Source organism: Strix aluco, chromosome 4, assembly GCF_031877795.1.
Source record: "Strix aluco isolate bStrAlu1 chromosome 4, bStrAlu1.hap1, whole genome shotgun sequence".
Classification (NCBI taxonomy): Eukaryota; Metazoa; Chordata; class Aves; order Strigiformes; family Strigidae; genus Strix; species Strix aluco.
In genome coordinates this window covers 108,507,580-108,532,286 of record NC_133934.1, presented here as the reverse complement: position 1 = coordinate 108,532,286, position 24,707 = coordinate 108,507,580, and the positions used below count along the sequence as shown (strand labels likewise).

General features: G+C 38.2%; 1 protein-coding gene across 8 annotated transcripts in view; it reads right to left on the bottom strand.

The window, feature by feature from the left end:
- Positions 1 to 24,707, bottom strand: part of NRXN3 (neurexin 3) — a 1,036,510-nt gene that overhangs the window by 13,209 nt on the left and 998,594 nt on the right. The gene's annotated exons all lie outside the window — the stretch shown is intronic.

The window sequence follows — 24,707 nt, the reverse complement described above, 5'->3', positions numbered from 1 at the left end:
CACTATATGTCCTACAGGGGTCCTCAGCTTCCTCTGAATTCCCTAGGTGACACATACAACATCCATATTTTTCTTGTATAAAGACAATCATCCTGACATCAGAGTCCTTCCAAGAAGGAACTCAGGATCTTTTAGGAGAGGGCAAACATTACATATAAAGGTTTGGACACTGTCCATGACGAATCTCTGTAGCAGATGGGAAAAGCAGGCTGTAAACACTGCATGTACCTTAACTTTCCATCAGGAATGCCAGCAAGATCATTTCATAACCCATCATAAATGTCATGCTACCACCAGTCTCTGGAAATGGGTGGCTATCTCAAGCTTGAATTTCTGGGAAGGATGGGGCTATCTGCCCTGCAGATGAGACCAGGGTTACTTTTGTATAAATACCATAACAAACAGGCATGATGTTTTGGTACTTATTAACATGAGGTATAATAGTACCTCTAAAGCCACTGAGAGATCAGAATTAGTTCTGGGGAATGTTAAATAAGCATAAACCCCACAAAAATTAAATAGCCCATATTGGTTTTAGATGCACTACTAAAAAATGTTCAGTTCTGAGAGGAGTTGTATGAAAAGACTCTTAACTCCTCTTCAGAAGGGATGAGGCTGCACTGACTGCCAGAACAGTGCATCTGTACCTGGAATGTACCGTTGCCTTTGCTGGAAGACTGCACTGGACTTGTGTCCTACATCCCTTTGGAAAACATGTTAGGAAGGGAAGAAGTCCAACCAAAGAAGAGGAAACCTGGTCAGGGTGACCTCAGGGACAGAACATGCAGGTTACAGGAAGCAAAACATTGGTCTACACAGGAAATTTTGGAGATTCATTTGTGGATCAGACAATATTGGCTAGGAATAGGGAAAAAAATGTCAGAAGTGAGCCCTTTGCAGGCCTCAGTGGAGATCTTTATTTGGTAAGGTTTCAAGGCTAGTGTCCCTGGACATCACTCCCTACCAGGATTCTGAGCCTCTGGTTCAATTGTGCTTAGGGAGTTTCACAAAGAGGCATTTAAGCTTTGAATTTTAATCAGTATTTGTCATGACTTGCAGCTGGATTTTCACAGTAGTGAAATATCCCCCTTCAGCACATTAGAATTGAGTGCCTTCTCTTTGATGCAAAACAGACTGTAAGGCATGGGTCTGGTTGCCAACTGCGCAGTCTATGTCAGGCCACTCCAGCAAATACTTATGCCCTATTTGACAATAAATGCCTAACTTGTATGAGGGTCTGGAAAAGCCTTTTACTGCCTGAAAGATCAAAAGAGCTAAAGAACCACAACTGGAGCCAGAGACACTTAAAGGGATGACAAGATTTTGTAAAGGAAATCTTGATGTTAGACTTACAAGAGGATTTTAAGGGTGCTAAGCAATTTTTTCTTTGTCAATACAGAGGTGCTTGAACAGAAGCAGAGTTCTTTGGAAAATCTGGGTCCAGCAATTTCAGCTGAGGCTAGGACAATCTTCTCTAGTCTTTTAAAAAATCTAATAGTCAAAATCTTAATAGTCAAAACTAGATGTCCTAATTTGAAAATTGGATCCTAAATGTCTCTGCATGAAGCTACACAGACAATATTTTTATTACTTAACATTTAGCAAATTGTTCCTCAGAAAAGCACAGATCAAAAAGTATAACCATTGCAGCCTTTTTTTTATTTTCAAAAACTTAAAGTAGATCGAAGGACTGGGAATAGAGGCACCTGTACTATCAAGGCATTCAAGCTTTTTGCTTGAAGGATTGCGCTAAGATAGTCAAACTTTTCAAATTAAAAAATCCACATCTTAAAAAGGAGAATTTTTTTACAAAAAGCCCCTTGTTCAGCAGCTTTAATTACGAAATTGTATTTTCTCTTTTTGTTTGTTTTCAAGTTGCATTTTAAAATGTTGCTGGCTTTTGGTAATGCATATTTCTGTGTTTGTTAAAGAGTAAGATGATAGATGGCAAATTAGGGTCTAGGGCTGCATTACTGTCCCCAGGTTCATGATAATCTCTGGAACTTCTGTGTCTTCTACCACTGTAGTCCTCAGGCTCCATCAAGCTGACAGTTTATCTCCTCCCTAACACACTGAACCCCATCTTATGTGAGTTCTGTGCAGTGCAACACAAGTCTATCAATATAGCTCATTATTAACCAGCTGTACCAGCCGCTTCTTTTGACCTAGCTGTCCAGATATAATGTTGACGCACTTCAAATGTCCAGGATTCCCTGCTGGCCTAATCATGCATCCCTCCTTATTTGGGATATTTTTATTTCTGTATTTTTATGTGCTGTAATTGCAAAACAAGGATGAAGCCAGGAAATGATTTTTTAAATTTTTTGTACTTTGACCTAATTAGAATGACACCCAAGGCTTTCAGTGCTAAAAGGGAGCATGCATTTCACCACAGCATAATCTGGGCTTCCAAACTGCTGTTACCTTTGTAAGTTTACTTTATATATCAGGCAGCACCCTTTTAGGGTCATTTAAAGTCATATACATTGGGCAATATGCATTGGACATACTTCTAAGCAGCTGATACTATCAAAATATCAGTGAAAAGAAACAAAGTGAGAATTTCCAGTGAACTGGAAGGTGTTCATTTTTCTGTAAAAAGTTTACCTACAAAATAGAGAAAAAGGTACTGTTAGCTATGCATTTGCTTTTAGCCTCAAGATGTGTCAGCAGCATTTTCTCCTCTGACTAGAATATTTTGGTAGCAGAAATATACGTTAAATAAACAAGGGGGAAAAAAAGCCCTGTAAAAATCTTCACCTTAGGCATATGTCTGTACACCAAGGAAGAGAATAATCTTCCCAATTTCCAGTGATTTCACTGTAAAATAAATACATACACAAACACAGACTGAGACTTGGTTCTCTCCCTCCCCCTAAAACTGGTTAGAGTACACTCTGCAGCTGTTTAAAAGTTAGTGAATTTACCTCTTCCTAATATAAATACTAGAAATGCTAGATCCAGCAAGAAACCCTCCTAAGACCTATAGAGGCAGCATGGCTTTTCTTATTGTCCACAACTCAGTCATTATCTGGCATATGGGGAAGATGGGAGAAAACGAGCAGAAGAGGGGGAAGATTGTTCTAGAGGACAAAAGTCCCAAGAAAGAGAAGTCAGGTGGGGGATTCTGGCAGGGGTCTGAGAAACTTGGTATTTCTAGATGGTCCCTCCTGCATGCAGTACCTCCCCAACTAACCTGTTCATTCTTTTAACCTTTCTCAGAGTGGTATTTTTCAAACATCTAGCAAATGAATGCTTAGCAGACCAAAAATAACAAATAGCTTATCTATTAACAGGAGTAAAATACTAATTTTCAAGTCAACCCCTCATCCCTAACCCCAACTCAGAATAAAAATCTGTTCCCGTGGTTCCCATTGGTTATCCTCACTAATTTAAACAGTAAAAGAAGAGTATTTGGTTAGCTGGTCCACTACAAAATACAGAGAGATAGGAATAGCCTAAGAAGGTAAATCAGTTATATCACTTCCCTTGCATCAGCTGTTTGTACTGGAAAAAAGCTCTCTCATTCTCAGGCTAGGGGCACATTTGAAGGTCAGAAATAAAAAAGCTGATCTATAGTAAGAACACCTGCATGAGTACCACTGACAAAGTCCCACATGCTATCCTGTTTAGTTTTGTGTGTAAGAGTTAACTAATGGGACTTCTTTATAGTGATGAGCTAGAAAACTATCAGATACAAAAGCACATTTACACTATCAGAGCTAAGGAAATCATAGGCCTAAACCGCCATGGCTCTATGAAGTAAAGAATTTTCCAGGTGTTTGCCATAAGCTTATTATCTTTTCACATTCCTCCAAAACAAAGAGTATTTTGATGCTTCCACTGCTAAGCAGCCCATCCAGTATCACTGGCCTGAAAGCATTCTTCCTGTGCATCTCTACTCAACCATCTCTTTTTCCTGGGAGAAGGATCTGGTATGTTTTTTTGAAAGACTGACGATTGACATTTGTAGTCAGCCCAGCTAAGGCTTTTATATGTAAAGTTAAACTTATTTAATCCTAGAAGTCAGTCACATGGGAAGAAGTCTTTCTTATTCCTGAGGGATTTTGCAACCAGTAACCAGATCCTCATACTGGCAAACTCAGTAGCAGAACCCCATCCAATAATTTGAGTGGGAGCAGGAATAGTTTACTGTCTTTGGTCTAAAACCATGCAGCAAATATTTCTTGTGTATTTGAATGTCCAAATTCTAAAAGACACCTGAAATGTGTGTCTATGTGAGGAGGGTATGCCATACTGAGATATTTCATGTAAATAGTGCCTACTTGGCTGGCATATAAATACTCTTTTAGGTGCAGCTAAATCATAACCACATGAAGATCTAGATACTTCATGAATGCTGTTTTGTACCTAACCTTACTGTTGACTTCACATTATCCTCTGTGGGAATTGTACACCCAAGTTAACTGATGCATAACAGTTATTCCTATGATCATTCATATGTAATTACTCATAAGTATATTTTCATATTGGATTTTATAAGAAGTAGTACTTTCCGGTGAACTTCAGAAGTAGACAGGACCCATTTTCAGTGCAATATTTTTAATCACTTGGATGCTAGCCTACACTTGTCATTTCTGTTGAAAGATCCTACAAAGTAATTTAATTCATCCCTCAGTTAGCATAAGCACATTACATTCTCAAAGTCTGTAGCCAGTCCAGCTGCAAGGGACTCAGTGGATGGAACCTCCTCCCTTACTTTGTGAGAGGAGGATCCAAAGCACAGTAGATTCACTGTCAAAAGGTTTCTCTTGCAAAGAACTTTAAAATTCTTTTCTGATGGCAAAGCAGTGATCCTAGTTCTGCCCTCAATAACCCCTCTTCTTTTAGTATTTCCTGCTCTTCTTACAGACAAAAATCAGTGCTGGGAAGAACCTGAATCTGCAGCTTGTATCCAGAGACAGCTGATATACTTTTATCTTGGAGCTGTAAACAAAAAAACGCAAAGCAAAACCATACAGAAAACTGTTCACTTCTTGGATGGCTGAATAATCCAGGATCATCCCAGGCATTACTTATCTCTCTGTAAGACATTCAAGATCTAAAGCATTTCACTTTATAAGTCTCTTTGGTGAAGCAGATGCAACTTATTCCTGAGGATACATGGGAAACGGTACTACTACAGACCTTTAACAAGGTCTTTTAACAGTGTACACACTGGTCTAAGTAAATTTGTTTGACAAGCTGTAGAAGAAAACAGGAATGTTAATGGATGAGGGTGAGTTGGGCTATACAGACATGGTGATGAATTCCAACTGAGAACAATACATGACTTCCTTGGGAATTATATCAAGCCAAATATTGCCATAACTGAGAAGAAACAATGAACCATGTCCATTCAGCATTGTGAACATCAGTCCCTGGTAAAATGTAAAGAGAATTTACAGTGCAATGGTTGGGAAGAAGCTTACTCCAGTAGGCTTTGAACAAGATTCATTTATCTGTGCCTTCACACCTAAACGTATTACTTTCATTAATCAGCACTACTGAAAAGGGCACGATAAGTATCCACATGTTCTTTTCTATTGAGTTTGAGCACTTTTACATCCACTCCTAAGGTAACTGGGGTGTAAGATTTAAGAACTGAAGTGATCTATTCAAACTCATGTGAAAAAACTGTGATAAATCAGGGACTCTAAGCACATCTTCCAAACGATGACTTCTCCAGCAGTACAGTCCTGCTCATAATGTTACTCTCCTTTGGGGTTTGGATGTCACAAGTATGTTCTTTTTGCTGTGGATTAACTTGGAATAATGTTATTCCCATATCAAAACTGAAAGAAAACAAGCCAGAAGAAAAGGTAGTTCCTATAGTGGAAGTTAAATCTTGACAGTGCAAAATGCTACTGGGGAATTAACTAGCCTGGACAAAACCCTGAAGAATGCAAAGAAAAATACCTCAATGCCAACTGCTGCAGTTAAAATGAATTAGACGGAAGTTAACAGAATTTTTTTCTTCATGTACTAAGAAGTCTTTAGGACTTCAGAATTGAGGGCAAGCCCTTCAGTCTCCTCCGCAGCCAAGAACAAGTCAAAATATTCCTCAGAATTAATACAAGGGTTGCCTCACAGCCATGCTGAAAAGGCTAGGCCAAGTTCCCTATCAGCAGAATGAGCTGATATTGGGTACACTAAGGCTCTGTTTAATATCTGGCTACATGTAGAGGAAAAATGTTATGTTAGAGACTGTTACTGATGAGAAGATCACTACCAAGTAGACTGCTGATAGGTTCTACCAAATTACCATTGGGGAGTGGTAGAAAATCCTAGGTAAAAATCCTGATATCGAGTAACCATAAATAAATACAGCCACAACTCTTCCTCTGAAAAGAAAAAAGGGAACATCAACCTTTTGAGCAGTATGTTAGGTGTTGTTCTCTCAGGTCAGTTCAGAGGACGTGAGATGCTTTTTCCTTTTGACTGTACTAATGTTTAAGTGTACCAAAATCCCCTTGAAACTTCAAGCAGAGGTGTTTGGAGACAGAATGGCAATGACTATTAATCTGTGCTTTGAAGTCAATTCTACTAGACAGCACTTGTAACTGCATAGGAAATACAATAGAGGCAACTAATGTATGAACTATCTAGCTCTGAAGGTCTGCAGGGGAGCCCTTTGTATAGGAGCTTTCAACATGTGAGCTACTTCTATCATTTGGAAAAGACAAGAGGGGATAGTGCTGCGATTCAGACATTATGGGATGGATTTTTGGCAGGACTTCTCATTTGCTTGTTTTTATGGGGAAGTTTAATACTAGCTGGGAAGTGCAGAAGCATAAAGAGAGGGGGCTGTTTTTGCAGATTTCCTTTTGAAAGTTCAGGATTACAGTGGTGAAAGGCTGCTGCAGGCAAGTTTGAATCCTCTTTTTCAACACTGAATGACTGGAATAAACTCTAAAGCCAAAGCTTTAAGCTGTTTATCAGAGGTTGCGTTATAGCAAGAAAATGGCTGGGAAGGGTATTTGCTCTGTTTTCATAACAGATTGGATTAGAAGAGAAACAGATCTCATTCCAAAAGTTAACCTACTTTAATATCGATGATAATGATGATACTTGGGTGTATTTCAGAAGCACAGGTAAAGATAGTGTGTCCATGAATAAAGCTGAGGAGCTGGACAGCAGAATTCTTCAGGTCTGTTCAGACTTTAAGGACTTTTTGGACAAAAATTCAGGATGACTGACTTCTGCTACTGATTAATTCAGTTTACCTCATTGGTAAACTAGTTGGCCTTGGCATCCTTTCTCCCTTATCTTCACACCATGGTATATACCACTATCACAAATGTTTAATTGTTTTCTTTGTTAGTGGTGTTGCAACACTAACTTTCAAAATGTGGGTTTTTTTTAAAAAACAACAGTTAATATTCATAGACCAGGGTAGGTCAGATTGCTGCAGAATCACTATTTAAAGAGATATATAGTCATACACTTGAATATGTTTTCCATATGACTGCTTACTGTATTACCTGAAATATCTATATTTAAATTTTAGGGTCATTGTTAGAAAATCAGCTAAAAGATGACTTTGCATAGCTATTAACCATCACGTCTGAGCTTCACGGTTTAGTAATTCACAGAAGCATAACAGTCATGAATACCTGTGAAATGAAAGTTAACTGCATATCAAGTCTAATATGATGGAAAGTTAATTAAAAGAAAAAATCTTATCATATTAGGCTTTCCTCTGCTATGAAGATGTTATATGGTTAGATTTTAATAGGAAAGTCTACTACTTTCTCATAGTCTCTGCTTTACTTTATCTGTATGAGCCACAACATTTTCTCATGCAGATTCTGTTTTCTGATGAATTCATTACTCCTATTCATATTCTTATTTTAATTGATGGTCTTAAGCACAATCAGAACAGAGGTGGAACTGTAAATATTATGTTGAAAGAACAAACACTTTATTTAGGTAATTCTGCTATTGGCAAAACCTGCAGCTTTGAACTTTGTGAATGAATTAAAAAGGTGTTCAAATTCTAACCTTAGTGGCCTGAGATTTACTGGATTATTAGGGTATTAAGGAACAGCACTGTTTTGAAATTAGAAGAAAAGTTTCACCTTCAAAATACTGATATAAACACTAGAGCCTGTTAGTGTCCTTCCTTGGCTTTTGCAAAAGGACACTAAACATGGACAGGCTCACGGACCAACATTATGCTGGAGAAGAACTGGCAGATTTGCCTGTTATTCCCAGTGCCTAAACAATGCATGCTTTCATGGTAAATTTACATGTTTAATGCAAAGTGGCTTCTTTTCACAACCTTCCATGGCATTGAGTTATCCATCTAAATGGAAGCATGCCAGAAGCCCAATTATCAACTGCTTGTTTTCTACTACATGTTACACAGGTATATGCAAAGGACACTCTCCTTCTAAACTTCTAATCATTTCAAGTGCCTCACTCTTAGATATGTGAATGCTCCATGTTTTCAGAAGCTTGTCTTTACTTGTTTATTGACTAATGAATCCATACAAGACACTCAAATAAGTAACTTTGATGTAAATTGCCATTGCCACATTATAGTTCCATCACAATTCCTTATTATTATCTTATTTCATTGTCTGGTAATTTAGTAGTGGTAACCTCAGCTGAAAAATAGAGAGAAAGGGAACCAAGTGGCAATTCAAGCATAAAACTACAAAGAGAAGAATTCAGCCCAGAAGCACTAAGCTTTGGGATAAGATGACAGCTGTATGTGCTCTGTCTTCATAGGTAGGGAGGCAGTGCATGGAGTTAACTGGAAAAGCACTTCATGTCTGCTCTTTCCTCAGCTTCACCTTTCTCTTAGAAAAATACATTCCACTTTGAAAACTCTGCCATGCAGTTCCATGCTTATTATGTCTCAGTGGATGCATTTTCAACTTGAAAAATATCTGATCTATTTCCAACTCTAAAGACATTCTTCATACCAACTCTCTGCTAACCCAAGTTTGGGATCTGAGAGTCAAGTTCAGGTCTCATAAGGGAAAGACTATAGGTCAACGTATACCCTCATCAACCTCGTAGCCACCTATTGCCTTCAGTGGTTTTACAGAAATATGACTGACTGAACTTATAAATTGGATGTAGGTAAATGACTCCATTGGAGAAGTGGGAAACAGATTGGAACCCAGCCCTCAGCACTGTGTGGGCTCTGCAGGGACCAGTAGGATACAAAACCATTAAAATCAGTGGACTGGACTCTAAAAGCAGTGAGGATGAGGAAAGACTTTGTTTGATCATCTGCAGCATTCAGGTATATCTATGGGTGAAATCGTTCCTTTTGCTTTAATAAATACGGATTTTCATACTGAAAAAATAGTTTTATTCAGAAACATTTCCTCCCCTTTGTTAGTAAAATAATTCTTTTAACCTCAGCAGTAATTTTTCCTCCTCCCACCTCTGCAATTGTTGTGTGCTTTACAAATCCTTTTCTCCATGCATCTCAAATCCTCTCCATGTTTCTCTCAACTAAAGCCTGTTAGTGAGTCACCTAAGGAAGCATCCTTCTAACCTCTCTGATTACAATATCATCCCTCTTACTAAAGGTCTGAAAAGCTTTTTTTTAATGCATGCAAAACATTTTTGAAGTCTGAGATAAACAATGCTACTGAAGTACGTTTCTGGTCAAATATGGTATCTGACATATAGGGCTGGGTGTTCTGTCAGATAAGACCAAGAAGATTCAGAACACTATCAAGTGCAGAAATAAAAATGGAAATTGCAATGACTTATTTTAAAGACAAAACATATTTTCTAAGCAAAGGAGGGTTCATCTCTGCTCTTTTCAAGAATACTAATGTGCAGAGTACAGATGCACCAACTGGGCTCAAAAAAGTAAGTGAAAGTCAGAAGCTGTCTGATCTCAGAAAACCAACAGGCATTTCTCATGTATTCAAACCATGTAAAATAAAGTAGAGCACTGTAATAAAATACTGTAAAAAAATGTAGATTATATGAACCTTATGAAAACAAGCTGTTGTACTCTACAGCTGAGCTCCGAAATGTTCTGGCTAAAGTCTCTCCTCTATGTTAAACCATATAGAAATTTTTTTTCCAGACTGTGATTTAAGGTCTAGCTAATTCTATACACTGATTTTTTTTTCACATATAATTATACAAACTGAGCCCTAATCCTACAAACTGCTAAATACTTTCTACTTTCATTAATCCCAGTGAAGACTGGAGGTACTCAACATCTCAACAGGCTGCCAGTTTTTCCAGCCATGCGGTTAATGTAATAAGTAATTACGCATGCACATGCATATATACAGGAATCTACACACAATTTTTTGAATTTTTTGACCATGAAAGTATTTCATTTGCATCCAAATTCCAAGCTGGTATGGAGATCCAAGTGCTGACTGCTTCCTTTTGCAAAAGAAAAATCAACATCCCGTTCATAAGTGCTCTGGACGAAACGTTTGGAAGAGAGTTATAAACAAATGAGGAATGCAGTGAAAAAGTTTTGCTGTTGGTATTTTAAGCCTATTATCAAATGTAGTCTCCCAGGAATTCCTTGTGCATACAAATTTTTTTTCATGCATGCACTGAATTTCCTAATTCACTGTTTCTGATGTTCAGTTCTGGCAAACTATCCTACATCTGAAACTTAAGAGCTACTCATCTGCAGCAGTTTTACACTGATAATAACGCTTATATGCATTACTGCTAATTTACATTATCTCTAAGTAAAAGGTAGTCTCTCACATCACAAATGATGCATGTGCATCATTTCTTACAGTAGAATCACAGAGACCTGAAATGTGACATGCAGGCCATCTCCTGGGGACCACCAGTACAGGATATTACCAGCAGTCTGTTTTCATACCTAAAGTATTTACTAGAACTATCTGAAATCTGTCATCATATTATGTAACTGAATAATACTTGTGTTTTTTATATATATACTTACACACACATATATGTACTATGTATTACATACATATAGATATGTTTATACATACACATATGTAAAAAAATATACTTCCCTTAATTCCTATTTCCTCTACCTTTCCCAGTGCTCCAGTCAGAGATGCAGAGCTCAGATTTCTTGGATTTTATAAAAGGAAATGGCATTTGTCATCCCTTAATCCTCTGTTTCAGAGAATCTCTTTCCTCTGCACCAGTTCCCTATGCTTATTAAGCTTTCCAACTATTTTCGGAACACAGGTTGTGTATAAGCAGAGACTTCACTGTAATGGAGCAGAGAGATAACAGTGCCTCTCTACATGGCTTTGTCACTGCTACCCCTGAAATGTGTACAGTCTATGCATTTCATTACCAGAAAAGAACAGCACAAGACAAAACAAAAGAGAAAACTGATAAAGAACTGCTGTTCAACAAGGAACAATGATCATTCTCTAAGCTGATGTCTAAAATCTTTAACTTCACTGTAGATAGATCAATCATCTTGTTTTGCATTTGTTGAAATCTCCCTTGTATAAGAAAATTAATGTAATATGACACACCACAGTAAAAGCTGTCATTGCCCTAACATGACTGGATCCCCAGAAAAATGACCTCCTGGAGTGTGTATCTGACAGAAGGTTTAAGAAATCTGTAGGATCAAAAAGCAACTTTTGTTTAAAAGTGAAGGAGAGACTAACTGAGGTTTGAAAGTGAAAGAAGAATTAAGACTCCAAGGTCTTATTTCAAGTCCTCCCATTCAGACAGCCCTTAAGGGCCTGGTCCACAAAAGGATTAACTATCTGTTGTCAAGTGTATAAATCTAAAATTTAGATCTTTGAAGCTCAGCTGCACTAATATCCACAAAGCTCCTCTCAGACATTGGAAAAATTATGGCAATATAGCTATAAAATGTTGGAGCTATTGGGCATTCACACATGCAGCCATCTCCACGATCCAACTGCTAAAATTCATTTTAAGTAAGCATGTAGCTGGCATCAGAGATTAAATCCCAATAAAATACAGGAAACAATATTGTTTTTATAGGGATTTTAAGGCAAAAGCAGTAGGTATCAATACCAATTGATACTCCAAATATTATCATAAAGCTGGGCCTTCACAAAAAGTCTGTTTTTGAAAGTACTCCAAATGGCTCTTACCTCATTTGGTGCTCAGACTCCTAATTAATTAGATTTAATGGAAGTTAAGCAAATTTGGTATGGAAAAAGAAACAAAACTGCTCGAGTTCTTCAGGATGTTTTAAACATTTCCGTGTGAATATAGTGTTCTTACACGAGGAGTGCCAAGCCTGGCAGCTCTTAAGAGTTTCTTAAACTATCTGAATTGGCAGCTTGCATTTGGACACTTGCCACCTACAAGACAGGCCAACAGAAAACTTGCAGTTTGTCATGAGGAAAGAGAGGTCATCTGGGAGGCAAAGAAAAAAATCACTAGAAGAATAACAAATCTACTAGTTCAATAGTAAATGAGGTATAGATGACTGAGATTCATTTTTCCTTTGCTATCAGTTCTTTCCCTTTGCTGTAGAAAGCACTACCGGAATGCTCATTCTTCAGCAGAGAACTGTGTAAATATCTTTTCAGAGAAGGTAAGATAGGAAAGAAACTACTGCACCAGGTTTTCCCGCTCTTCCCATATGGAGGAAGAATTACTAATAACAGAATGAGCTAGACACACAAATGGCTGCTTTCATCTTTAAACAATCCTGTTATTAGAACAGAGGTGCTCCAGGCACAACATTTGCAGCTTGTTTTACCAGCTGTTTCTAAAAATATCGCCTTAGTGAAGGAGATTTTTATCCCTCTCTCTCCAAAATGATTTTTGTTTGCTTTTCCTTTCCATGGGAAAACTGATAGATATAGAAAAGAGCGTATGTGGGAAAGATCACACAGCTTCATGGATGGACTTTTACCATTGCTATTCAAAATATACTAAAAAGCTATAAATGAAACAAATGAAGATGATGAAATATACTGGCCCAACTCCTTTAATAAATGTAATCAAAGGTTTTATTTTTCTAAGACGATAGGTACAGAGCTAGTGACAGATGTTCCCTATGGAGAAAAGTATGGTATAATGTTCTGGAGAACCTAACAGGGGAGAAAGGAAGTTGAAAAACTGAAAAGCAGTAGTAAAAAGCTCCCAAGTTAGTTAAAGGTGAAGGTTACTAGTCGTATTTTCAGAAATGAAAAAAAGAGACATGTAGTTAAATCCCCACACAATACTTATGACTACAAAACTTAAGTTTACTTTGTTTCACAATAAGATACTTTGTTAGAATATGAACTTTCAATTTTTAATTTTTTTTTAAAAAAACATCAATTTCAAAATGAAAAGGGATTTTAAGACAGAGTTGAAGTGTGTATTTTAGGAGTCATAAAACATTTTCTTGTTTTGGACTTGACACAGAAAGTTCACAGGAAACTAGATGGAGTACCCACAGTACTTTGCCAACACCAAATCTTCACTTTTTATCAAAAAAGAACTAGTGCATGAACATTTTCAACTCTCTTCCCTTCTCTGTATTCCCTTTGGGCTTATATAGCATGTTTAAGCACGTGAAGTAAAGGGTTTCAGGTAAACCTAAAAACCTCTTGGTTATTTTATCAGAAAATAAAGGTCAAAAGTCATTCATCTTCATCATTTCATGCTCAGAGGTCACTCACTCTATTGCTGTGGGGGGCATGTCATAGTGCTTCTCCCAGGGGAAGGCGACCCATCAACCTCTGGAATAAGGGCAGATCTGGTAGTATGTCTGGTCTACTGCACAAAAAAGTACTTTTTTTTTTGTTTGTTTTAGGTATATACACACTCCCGCTACACTACCACATCCCTTGACTTTCTCTCCAGCTGTCAAACTCTCCTTAATCCTCCCCACAGCTCTCTGAGAGTCCCCAGTTCCCTGGCAGAGATAAGTGATTCAGAAGCTCGCCAAAGGCACCTCCCTGCTGTGAGCTCAGATGTGTGCTGGAGGGCCTCTATTTCAGACTATGCCCAGATCTCAAACCTGAGAGTCACACTTGCCTGCACTGACAAAAAACCTCCCCCAAAGTGCTGGGATGTACTAGCTGCTTTATGGGTTATACAAAAGCCGAAGACTTGAATTAACAGAACTTAACAGGAGTATGAGAAAGAGGATAAGGCAAGATTCAATCTATTTGTTCCACATTTGCTTGTAAAGCTCCTAAACAAGTTTATTCTACTCTATTTCAGTTCCCCAAAATGTTCCCTTTAACCAGAATATAAACATGGTAATAACATATGTACAAATATATACACATGTATACACAGAAAGAGAGCGTGTGCATGCACATGCTTTGCAATATCTTAATGATCCATGTTTCAACATTAAAAGAATTAGCATATAGGAGAACCACAGATTCTAGGGGAAATACAGATCTCCAGGCACTCCACAGTAGACTTGTTGCTTCATGGAGACAAGTCAGAAGAATAAATAAATATTATATTTTGGTACACTAGAAAACACCCTGAACTAATTACAGGGTTATTTTTGCTTTTTGTCTGTCAAATATAGAATTTATGAAGCCCCCAAGATTTCAGCAGTGAAAATCAGTAGTTGCTAAAACTAGTCTCTAAAACCAGTCATACTGGTTTCAGTACCAGGGGAAAAAAAAGAATTATTGACATTCATAAAAAAAAAAAAATTAAGCTCAAAATGCTTTGCACTTCTGCAACATTTTTTCTCCCCTTTTTGATGCCTCTGACATTTATTGTTCTGATACTGAAACACAAAAGTGTTGGAATTTTCTTGTTGCTCTATAAGAAGCTAATTTTGAGATTTTGTATGTTTGTAAAATAGTTGTTGTACCTGTTGAATGCCAAAAGAGGAACTGATGATCCTTGTAACACCATCCCATGGGACCAAACAACTTCAGTTTTTATGACTCATCAGAGGTAGAAAAATGAGTCCTTGAGTATGGCTCTTTTGTAAGGTTTTAATAATGTATTTATTAGCACAATGAAAATGCAGAATAAAATATGTTGCTGAATTAGTGGACATCTGAGATTTCAAATCAAGTCAGTCTAATTTTTTTTTTTGCTTCTTTGCCTAGTTTCAACACTGGTATGATCTTTGTCTCCTGCTCCTCACACAGCATTTAAGGTAAGTGTTAACAATTCACATCACTCAGGAACTGGGATTCCCAACTGTAAGCAGCTGGGATAAAGCACTGATTTCTAGCTTTTGTGATTGATTAATAAATTGGAACTGAAATAGGCAGAATGAAGGCAAGGTAATAACCCCTTTGACAGAATTATAGGCTTTGGTATCTCATGATCTACTTGGGTTGAAAATGGAAGTAGAATAGGTTTTCCTGCTCTACCAAGGTGTTGTTCCAGGTGTTATAGTTCATGCGAACATCAGTACCTTTGGGCTTCTAATACGTAAGGTACCTTCAGGTCTAAGTGTGATGACCAAAAGAAATATAAAATAAAACCCTTTAGAAGCAAAAGTATATCTCTGTCCCTAGTATCTGTAAATGCTGAACATGTTTTCTCTCTAACTGATATTATGTATCTTTCAGAAATCAAATCGTTTCTTCTTGTTTAAAGCTAACTAATCAGTTGCTATACACATTTAAGGGTCTAATATACATACATTTGCTTTGATGCAAAATCTGTTCCTGAGTCATGTGCTAGCTCTTCTCTTGCACTGAATATGTCATTGGCTATTTTTTCTTTCTTTCCCATATATTTTATGAAGCTGAAAATCAAAGCTAACAGGGACAAAAAGCAAGTCCCAGCAGGTTGAAAATATCATATCTTAGTATTTTAGACATGTGTCAGCTTGATAACATAGGCACAGCACTAGAGGGATTGCCAGAATGTGACAGTGCACATGGCTTCAAGTTTAGAGAACATGCTTTAAAAAAAGACTGGAAGGCAGCAAGGGCAAGGTAGCCAGACTGTGGGTCTGATCCTGATCTCCTCCTGATCTTAAGCGCAAAATCAAGGAAACTTACACCACCTAAGTCAGGCTGGAGAAACTGTGAAGTTTTTGAAGCAAAATTCTGATCAGGATGCAAGTTGAAGTGTTGGAAGTGCTGATATAAAAGATCTGTATATTGCAGTGTCATGGCTTGAGCCCAGAGGGCAACTGAGCACCATGCAGCTACTCGCCACACACACAAACCCAACACATGCAGTCCACTCACGACGTTAATTTACGTAGCCTGAGCATGGTTCATTCCATTGCATGTGTTAACTCTAGAGGAAAAAGTGATATTTAATGAAAATGATGCCACACCAATGTTCCCTGACATGAAAATACTGGCTTTTGTATCCCTCACTTGGTTCTCTCTGCATTAACAGATTAGGAGTTGTATCTACTTCATAAAAATATGCAATAATGTTACTTGTCATGCAAGTGAAAATAGCATTTAGTACGAAAACCTTAACAATAACATAGTTTGCTTGTACATTTTTAGTAGTTCGCAGTACAGTACCATTTTGGTGTATTGCACAGCAATTTGCACATGAATATCAAAGTCCATTAAGACATTAATTAAATCTCCTTCTTTTCCTTCACCTCCACCTCATTTAGCTAAGAAGTATTTCATTTACCCTGCCTTACAGGTAGGCAAATGAGCAATACAGATGTGCAGTCACAGAAGGAACCAACAGCAGAGCTGGGAGTGGCACAGCAGAGTTCAGGCTTTTTATCCTTGGCTTTAACAGCTCAACCCTCAGCTCTCCCCCTTGCTCAGTGACAAATGTCATGAGAGCTGAAGCCAGCAGCCTGCCCTGAGACAGAAAACAAAAGTATGAACTAACTTTTTCAAGTACCATAAATCCATATGAAATGGAGCACAACAGGACCTTCCATGGCATCTCCTGTGTTTGAGTGAGCCTCTCGCTCCCTGCAGCGGAAGGCTAGTTGCAGGCATCACAGAAGCTACATAAGGCAAACTAAAGCAACCATTCAGCAGGACACAGCAGCTTTACCACCGCCTGGAGGTTACTGTCCTGACGCCTGGACACTTGATTTACTCACCACAATACTCCAATATGAAGGTTACCCCAAACTTCATGATGCAGGGTGCTAAAACTTCGATCGCTCTGCTCCAATTACCTGCCACTTGAGCTAAAAAAATTTTTCTTTTGCTGTTAGCCTTGTAACAGAACTGTTCTGGTCTATCTGACAGAGGGCAGTATTACACAAAACCATGAGCTTGTTGATTATAATATAATTTTATAAGCTTGCTTTATTTAAGCAATTGCCAAGAAAAAGCTTTAGATTCAGTAGGAATTAATAGCTGTGAAAAACACATAGAGATCTAAAATCTAAACTGAGCAAGCTTTAAATATTGATTCATTTTTGCTACAATTAATAGCACTCAGTAATGTTCTTAGATCATATATGAATTTAGAAAACTAAACTGAGCATAAGATCATTGGTTCTTATTGGTGAAAGAAAAGCTATCTATTTATCCCTCTGCAAATACAGGAAACATATCTTGGATAAGTTAAATGAAATAATTAAATGAAATAATTCCATGTTGGGGACCTGAACATATCCCATCACTTCCCTCTTCTGGTAACTCTTAGCTTAAACAGGTAAGCCTTATGTCATGCTCTTGTGAGAAAAGTTCACAGATTTCATCATCTCATCTTCCCTGCAGAACAAACTAATTCCTGCAAAACACCTGGCTAAAGGTATATGTAAGCATGCTTTTTGTGATGTCATGAACATTATCTTCAAGAAAACTGGCTGCCTCTTCCTCCACTAACTTGAGCTGATCCACTGATCCCAGCTGATGTATCCTAATGCACTTAAGGCCTTCTGTGCCACTAATGTTCACTGGGAACAGAATAAAGGATACCAGGAAATGCACCACTGTACAAGCCAAAGGATGTTTTTTTCTAAGTAGTGTTTCAAGTCTAAGCAGATGCCTGAAAACTCAGCTTGTTTTCTTCTGCCTTATGCATCACTGCACATTTATGATGCGTATGGCAGAAGACACTCCAGATGTGTTTCCAGAATTCTGTTCAAGATATTCAAGTAAACATCAGCAAGACAGTTTTTACCAGTATCCCTAAAGAGGCAGACATCACAGTGACCAACAGGAGACTGACCCCATAGACTGAAGATCCACTACTCTTAAAAATCTTAGGTATGTCCTACATTTTTGTCTAACTACAAATGAACTATGAATTGTGGATTTTAGAAATACATTCACATAGATATAATTTCAGCTGCACGTGCACAGTGATATTCCCTTCTGAAGACCGCCTTTTATAAAAAGGTCTAGGTACTTTCCATTTAACATACAGCCTGTACCCTCTGTAGCGTTTTCTGGTGCCTAAAGCACAGATAACAGGAGTTCTTACTCCAGGATGTCAGCATGCACACACAAATCCCCTAAAAAGCTGTATAAGTCGTCACTTTAGCATTATGCCAGTAAACCATTTCTAAGAGTGAAATGATAACAGAGTTTGAAAACTTTCCAGCTGCAAACTTCGCCTTTCTTAAGAAGCTGTGTGGACACCTTGCAACTTCCAGCCCGAAGCCTCAGGATGACACTCAGAATGTCATTCAAAGCTTGGTGCCCCTTTGTGGACCACGCCCCAGGCAGGTGGGGAGGGAAGGAGGGGAAAGGAAGGGGAAGAGGGACAACAGAGCGGCAGGGAGCTAAACACCAGCTTACGAACAGAGAACAGAATCACATAACAACACTGGACCAATGGACTCCAAGACACACTGACAAGACGGATGGACACAGACAAGACATAAGGTTGCTACTGAGAAATAAAAAAAGAGCAAAAAACCCCATAAAATTAAATAGATATATAACGCTGAGGCTGCAAGAAGCAGCCAACGGTACTGGCATAACTCTTCCAAAAAGAAGAAATTATAATACAACTGAAAATTAAAACTGAAACGATATCCCCCCAAATCATACACTACGGACTTGCTCGGTTAGCCTGACTGCGTAGCTCTGATGAAACACAAGATGGCGTCATCACAGCCCATGCACCGATTAATGAAGGCCACGGTTAGTTAAACCAGCTAAACTACAGCATGCCATAAAAATGATCTTGCACTGACCCAGAAATAAAAGATACGACAGATACTCTGCATTGCAATAAAATTCTTTTTATGCCATCTGCGGTTTGTAGGGCTTTCTTTGTTGGAAGAATTTTTCCTGGGAGAACGCAGGGGTAAAGGGGAATCTTTTTTTGCTTCTGGGTGTTTTTAATCTGAACTCAATTAAAAAAAAGGGGAAAAGGGAAAAGACAGGATAGAGACTTTGAAGAAGCTTTAAAAAAGGTAGGGAGAAAGGAAAATAAAAAGAGAGAGAGGTAAGAATCTTCATTCTTTTGCACACAACTTTCTTGGGATGTCTGATAATGTGGATTTCTTAAGGATGGCAAGAAAAGATTTTGTTGCCTTTATTGATTTGCAGATCTATATCTCTTTCTTGAGATGATTAAACCATTATTTTGTTGGAAGAACTCCAAAAATATAAATTGAAAAGTACAGCAATGATTTTAAAAATTAAAAAATAGCAGTATGGCACCATCACGAGCCAAAAAAAGGGGAAAGAAATATAAAAGAAACTAAAATATCAATCACCAAAAATTCATGCGGCACAAGATGAGGTGAAACGACAGAAAATGTTCTTCAAATATATACAATGTATATATCTATCTATATATACACGGAGTATGTGTGTATATATCGATGGATATACCTGTATAATTTTTTTATTCTCCTTGCCCCACCCTACCCCAAGGCTAATTGGTAGATGAAACTATCAGTTAAAAGTAAACAAATAAATAAAAGGAAGAAAGAAAAAACTCTAGCAAAAATGAAATTAATGTACTTTGTTCACCAAGAAATAACAATATCATGCATCTGTCCACACTAGCGGATGCCAGGGTTAGATGAAGGCATGAATTTCTGTGTAAACATGTGATTGGATGATAGGGGCTACTGCTGGTATTGGTCATTTATTACTTTAGCACATACACATATAGACAGAGATATATATGCACACTGTATACATAGTGCATATATAGATAACATATCCTCATGGGTGGGATCTTTGGAGCTTACATAGGAAAAAAGACCAATATGCTGGAAACCAAACTTGGTAAAAATTCCTAATACAAAAAAAGAAAACAAAAATTCCTGTAAGTCATCTGCATGATTGATTAGTAAAACTTGTTGGTTCGGTTTTGTTTTGGCCATAAGACTGTAGCTAGGAAATTCATGCTATTACACCTTGGGAAGTGCTGCGGATGAATCCCCCTCCTTCAGGTCCATATGGTATTCAGCCTAAGAGCTGGGAAACCTACTTCTCTGCATACTCTGAGGCAAGTGCCCAACTTTAAAGGCCATTTCTTGTTCACAGCATGAGAAACAGAGCAGAACTGTTTCAGAGGGAGAGATTGGGGGTAACTGGGCACTGGATTTATGGGGAATGTTTCTCTCAGGTGACCAGTGAAAATTCCCTGGGTGCTTCAAGAAGGTTGGTGCAGTTTATGGAGGCCAAGAGCCAAATCAACACTTCTCTTGGTTTCTTCAGCCAAGGTTTCTTCACTGACAGCATACAGGTTTTTTTGTACAGTGCTGCCTGATTAAAGCCTCTTGGAAGAGAGAGTCTGCTTGTTTTTGGCAAATAAATCTCCGACCTGGGCAGCCTGCAGAGGCACCAGGTTCTGCAGCTTACATGGGTGGAAACTTGATTGTCCTAGCCCATAAATCAGGAGCCTGAAATGGACGGGTACAGGCCAGTAAATTATAGATACAGACACCATACCTATAGGATATGTTTCTCCTGTGTATGGATATGTGCTGCAAAACACTGTGTAACTTCCAATGTAAAGAACTGTAGATTTTGGCATCTCTTTGACATCTGTCTCCAGTCCCTCACGGGAAAGGTTTACCAGTCTGATTAGACAATGCCAACCTTATGATACAACCTTATGAGCCTTTTGGGAAAGACAGATTAAATTTCTCTGGAAAAAAAAATCACCTAGGAAATTGTTGGGCTGATAGGCTGGCAATTGCACCAGGAAGAAACACGGGCTGTGTCAAGTCAAGGAGCTAGGACTAAGACCTATACACCATTTCAAAAGGTTGTATTATGAGCTTCAGGCTAGCTGATGAGTGTTTGGGTCTTACTGTTTTGAGTAGTGCAATGAGCAGCTTGGGCTTTGATCCCAACCGGCTGCCCAGCCACCAGCATCCAGCCTGGTGACAGAACACTGCACTAATGGACAGGTTTAATGGGAACAAGGGTAATGGTATAAGGAAAGCATAACTATTATCCTCAAGGCTTTGAAGTCTCAATAAGATCAGATTGTAGAGGTGCTCGTCATTTGACTGGAAAGAGATAAATGCTTTCTTTCTTCATGATGGCATAGTGCTTCCTAGTTAGGAGTAAAGATTCTTTCAAAAAGTTTATTCTCTGAGAGTGGCTGAGTGACCAAAACACCACCACAGAGCTGTGTTCAAAAGCACAGACTCAAGACCCTGGCTTCAGCTTTGAGGCACTTGAATATTTGAGTCTCAGATCTACCTGGAACAGGCCAGAAGAGAGTCCTATACTCATACGAGAGAAAAGCATCATGTTTCTGGTGCAGAAACCATAAGGTTTTTGAACAGGTACTGGGACAAGCGACATTTCCATAGAGATAAGAGAAGGACTGCTCTCAACTGTAAGTAAATGTTTCTTCAGGGCAGCTGAACAGTTTTATGCCCTCTGTATCATTTACAGTAAGCTATTCTGGGAGACCTAGAGATCTAAGGGTATCTAAGCTTGTCTGCAATAAGATGAATAGCAAGTATTTTTTTTTATCCCTGAACTTGCATTGACTTCTTTTTCATTATGTAAAAAACAAGTGGGTTTTGGATTCACAGCTGTCATTGCCAGCACTTGTTAGAAAAATTCCTTATGCATACATACACGTCTACAGGGAATGCCTGTAGGCTACCTCAGTCAGGACAGGTCCTGTAACAGGTCCTGGTTTCTAAACAAGGGGATCTACAGAAATCCCAACAGAAATCACTTTTGGAAGAGAGGCATAGTGGCAGCCAGCCTGCTACAATGTCTCACGCTAGCCAGGAAAATCCTGAGGGGAGTGAGGAAATTGCCTTTACATCATCTTCTTTTAAAGAGATGCAAGTGTCCAGATGCAGATTGTATGCTTAGTGAGATTCAGCTCTTGGATTCAACAAACAGAGTTAAGTGGCAATAAAACCTTGCAAACACTTCTCATATGATATTTAGACTCAAAGAGTACATGATTTTCTGTCTTTTGAACTATCTTTGAGTTCACCAAAACCAAAGTCTTCAAAAGGACTGTAGGGTACTTCCCTTGATCCAGAACCAAGACCAGAGTCATATATTTAAATCTTGGGATGTGCTTTTGACCCATATGAAAACTGAAAGCTTTTGATTTGCCAGCCAACATTCTCGCTGTCCTTGTCTTGGTTATTGCACAGCAGGTTCATAGTGATGTATATCATATCTCACAGCTGCAGCAGTGAGTTCAGTAACCTTTGCATAACTGGACCATGGCATTGAGGGTGATGGAAGGCCAAGTCCTGGCGTTTGGCAGAAACTCAAGAGCTTTAAAAGCTACACATTGTTAGATCAACAAAAAGGAGCCAGTGCTGGGTTAGATCACTTAATTTTCAATTTGCTGCAAAAGGGATCAGGCAAGCCAGAAGACAGCATAAAATACACTGACCTGTCAATAGAACAGGATGAAGCAACTTCAAATGGGCCCAATTAAAAAAATAAATGAAATTTAAAAAAATCCAAACCTACACACTAGAAAATACAAGCAAGATAATCCAGATCTTTTCTTGCCACAATGTATACATTTAAGTACAAGATCTTGGCCTATGGCCAGAATCCTGACTTGGTGAAGTGTAAAGGCAAACACATCTGCTCAGCCAAACCAGCACCACCGGATTTTGATAAACTGGCTCAGATTGCTTTAGTGCTCCAGAGCAGAATGGGCTGTACGAGTGCTTTGATACTGGCTGTATTGCAGACACTGTTCTACCTTCCCTTGTTGCACTGGGAATGAAGACAATAAGACAAAGAAACCTAAATGAGGAGCACCATAAACCTGTTACTTTTCCTTCTTATGATGATGGAATGAGTTAAAGGACCTTCATATCCCTTCTCCTTCTGGTGACTTTGTACACCAGCACCTCTGAAAGCAGGAAACCTCAAAATCTGGAAGAGTAAATTTAATCAGCAAGGGCCATCTGGGAGACTTTTTTTACATATAATCAGGCTAACTTTTATTCTCAATGCCACAGTAATTCCCAAGAAAAGATACAGATTTCAGTGGCTCATACAGACCACCATCCTATGGAGGAGGGATTGGATGTGATAAAAGATACTGGGTGAAATCTTCAAGAGTGTCTAGTAGTTTAGGAGAGTACTTTCAGCAGATTTTCAGTGAATCATATTATTTTACTTTTATAGCTGCCCACTGTAATTCTTAGCAAGATTCTCAAAGGCAAGTAATTTTTACAAATGCAGTTTGTACCTGTTTGTAGCATTAGATTTCTAACTGTGTCAGGAGAGAGGTATTTTTAGTCTAGAAATGTTGCTCTAAAGCACTCTGAAATTTCATGCTAAACATCCCATTTTACCAAATTTCTCCTAAAACTTTGATTTTTCCACTGGCCACACAAGCTGAAAACATTGCTATTACAATTTCTAGCTATTGAAGTAATTGTGATTTCTCTGTTGAAACATAAATGACAATAAAGTACAAGAGGAGGAGTCTGATAAGGATCTTGTTTCCTCCTTTAATTGAAATACTTGGTAATCAAAAAAAAAATGAAGTCTTGAAATGTTAGTGAAGCTTTAATGAAATGATTCCTATCCATTCACTTGCATATCAGTCGTGGTACATTAGTCCTTTTAGCACGGTCCTATTAATCTCATGCCTCACTTTCATGATTATCACCGTGCTGGCATTTCATTACTACCTTTATTCAAAATCCCAGTACCCACACTGTTTATGCTTCACAAACTAGTATTATTTGGAGTGCTTTTCTGCTAGACGGGGAGTTAAAAAACTCATAGAGATCTGTGAAGAAAAAGACGGGAGTAGGCTGAGCTATCTGTTAGCATCAGTGGTGTCACTGCCTTCCCTGCCGTAATAGGGAAGTCAAGAGTACGTGTAGAAGTTCCCAGCTACAAGGCAATGCCAATCTCAAGTTACCACAGGACCAAGTTCTACCAAAAATGCAGGTACAGCATGTCAAGTTGAAAAGAAATATGAAAGCACTGGCCTTAAGTGAATTTTAATGTTATTATTGTATTAATCAAATGGCTTCAGGAAACTAGAAACAGAACATTTATAATGCTTTCTTGGGATTTTTTTAAAGAAAAAAAAAACATCCCAAATAAAACAAAGCAAAAACAAACAAAACAAAATAAAACCCTAAACTATTTATATGTTTCATTTTAAGGACAAAAATTCTAACCGAACTCCCTCTTTTTCTTTGAAATGTACACAGAAATTCGATGATGTCTGTTCTCTATTATAGAAATGCTTAACTCATGGCAAGCCTCAAAAAAGAAGACTTGAAAAAGCCTGTAAGAAATAAATAGACTGCAGTTGCCTGCTGGATATCACATCATATATATCACCAGAAAGAAAAGCCATCAATTTATCAAAATGTATCTGAAAGGGAGAAGTTGAGTCAGTTCCACATGGCCAGTTCTTCTGACTCTCTAATGGATACATTTTGAAGCATCACTGCAGATAACAGG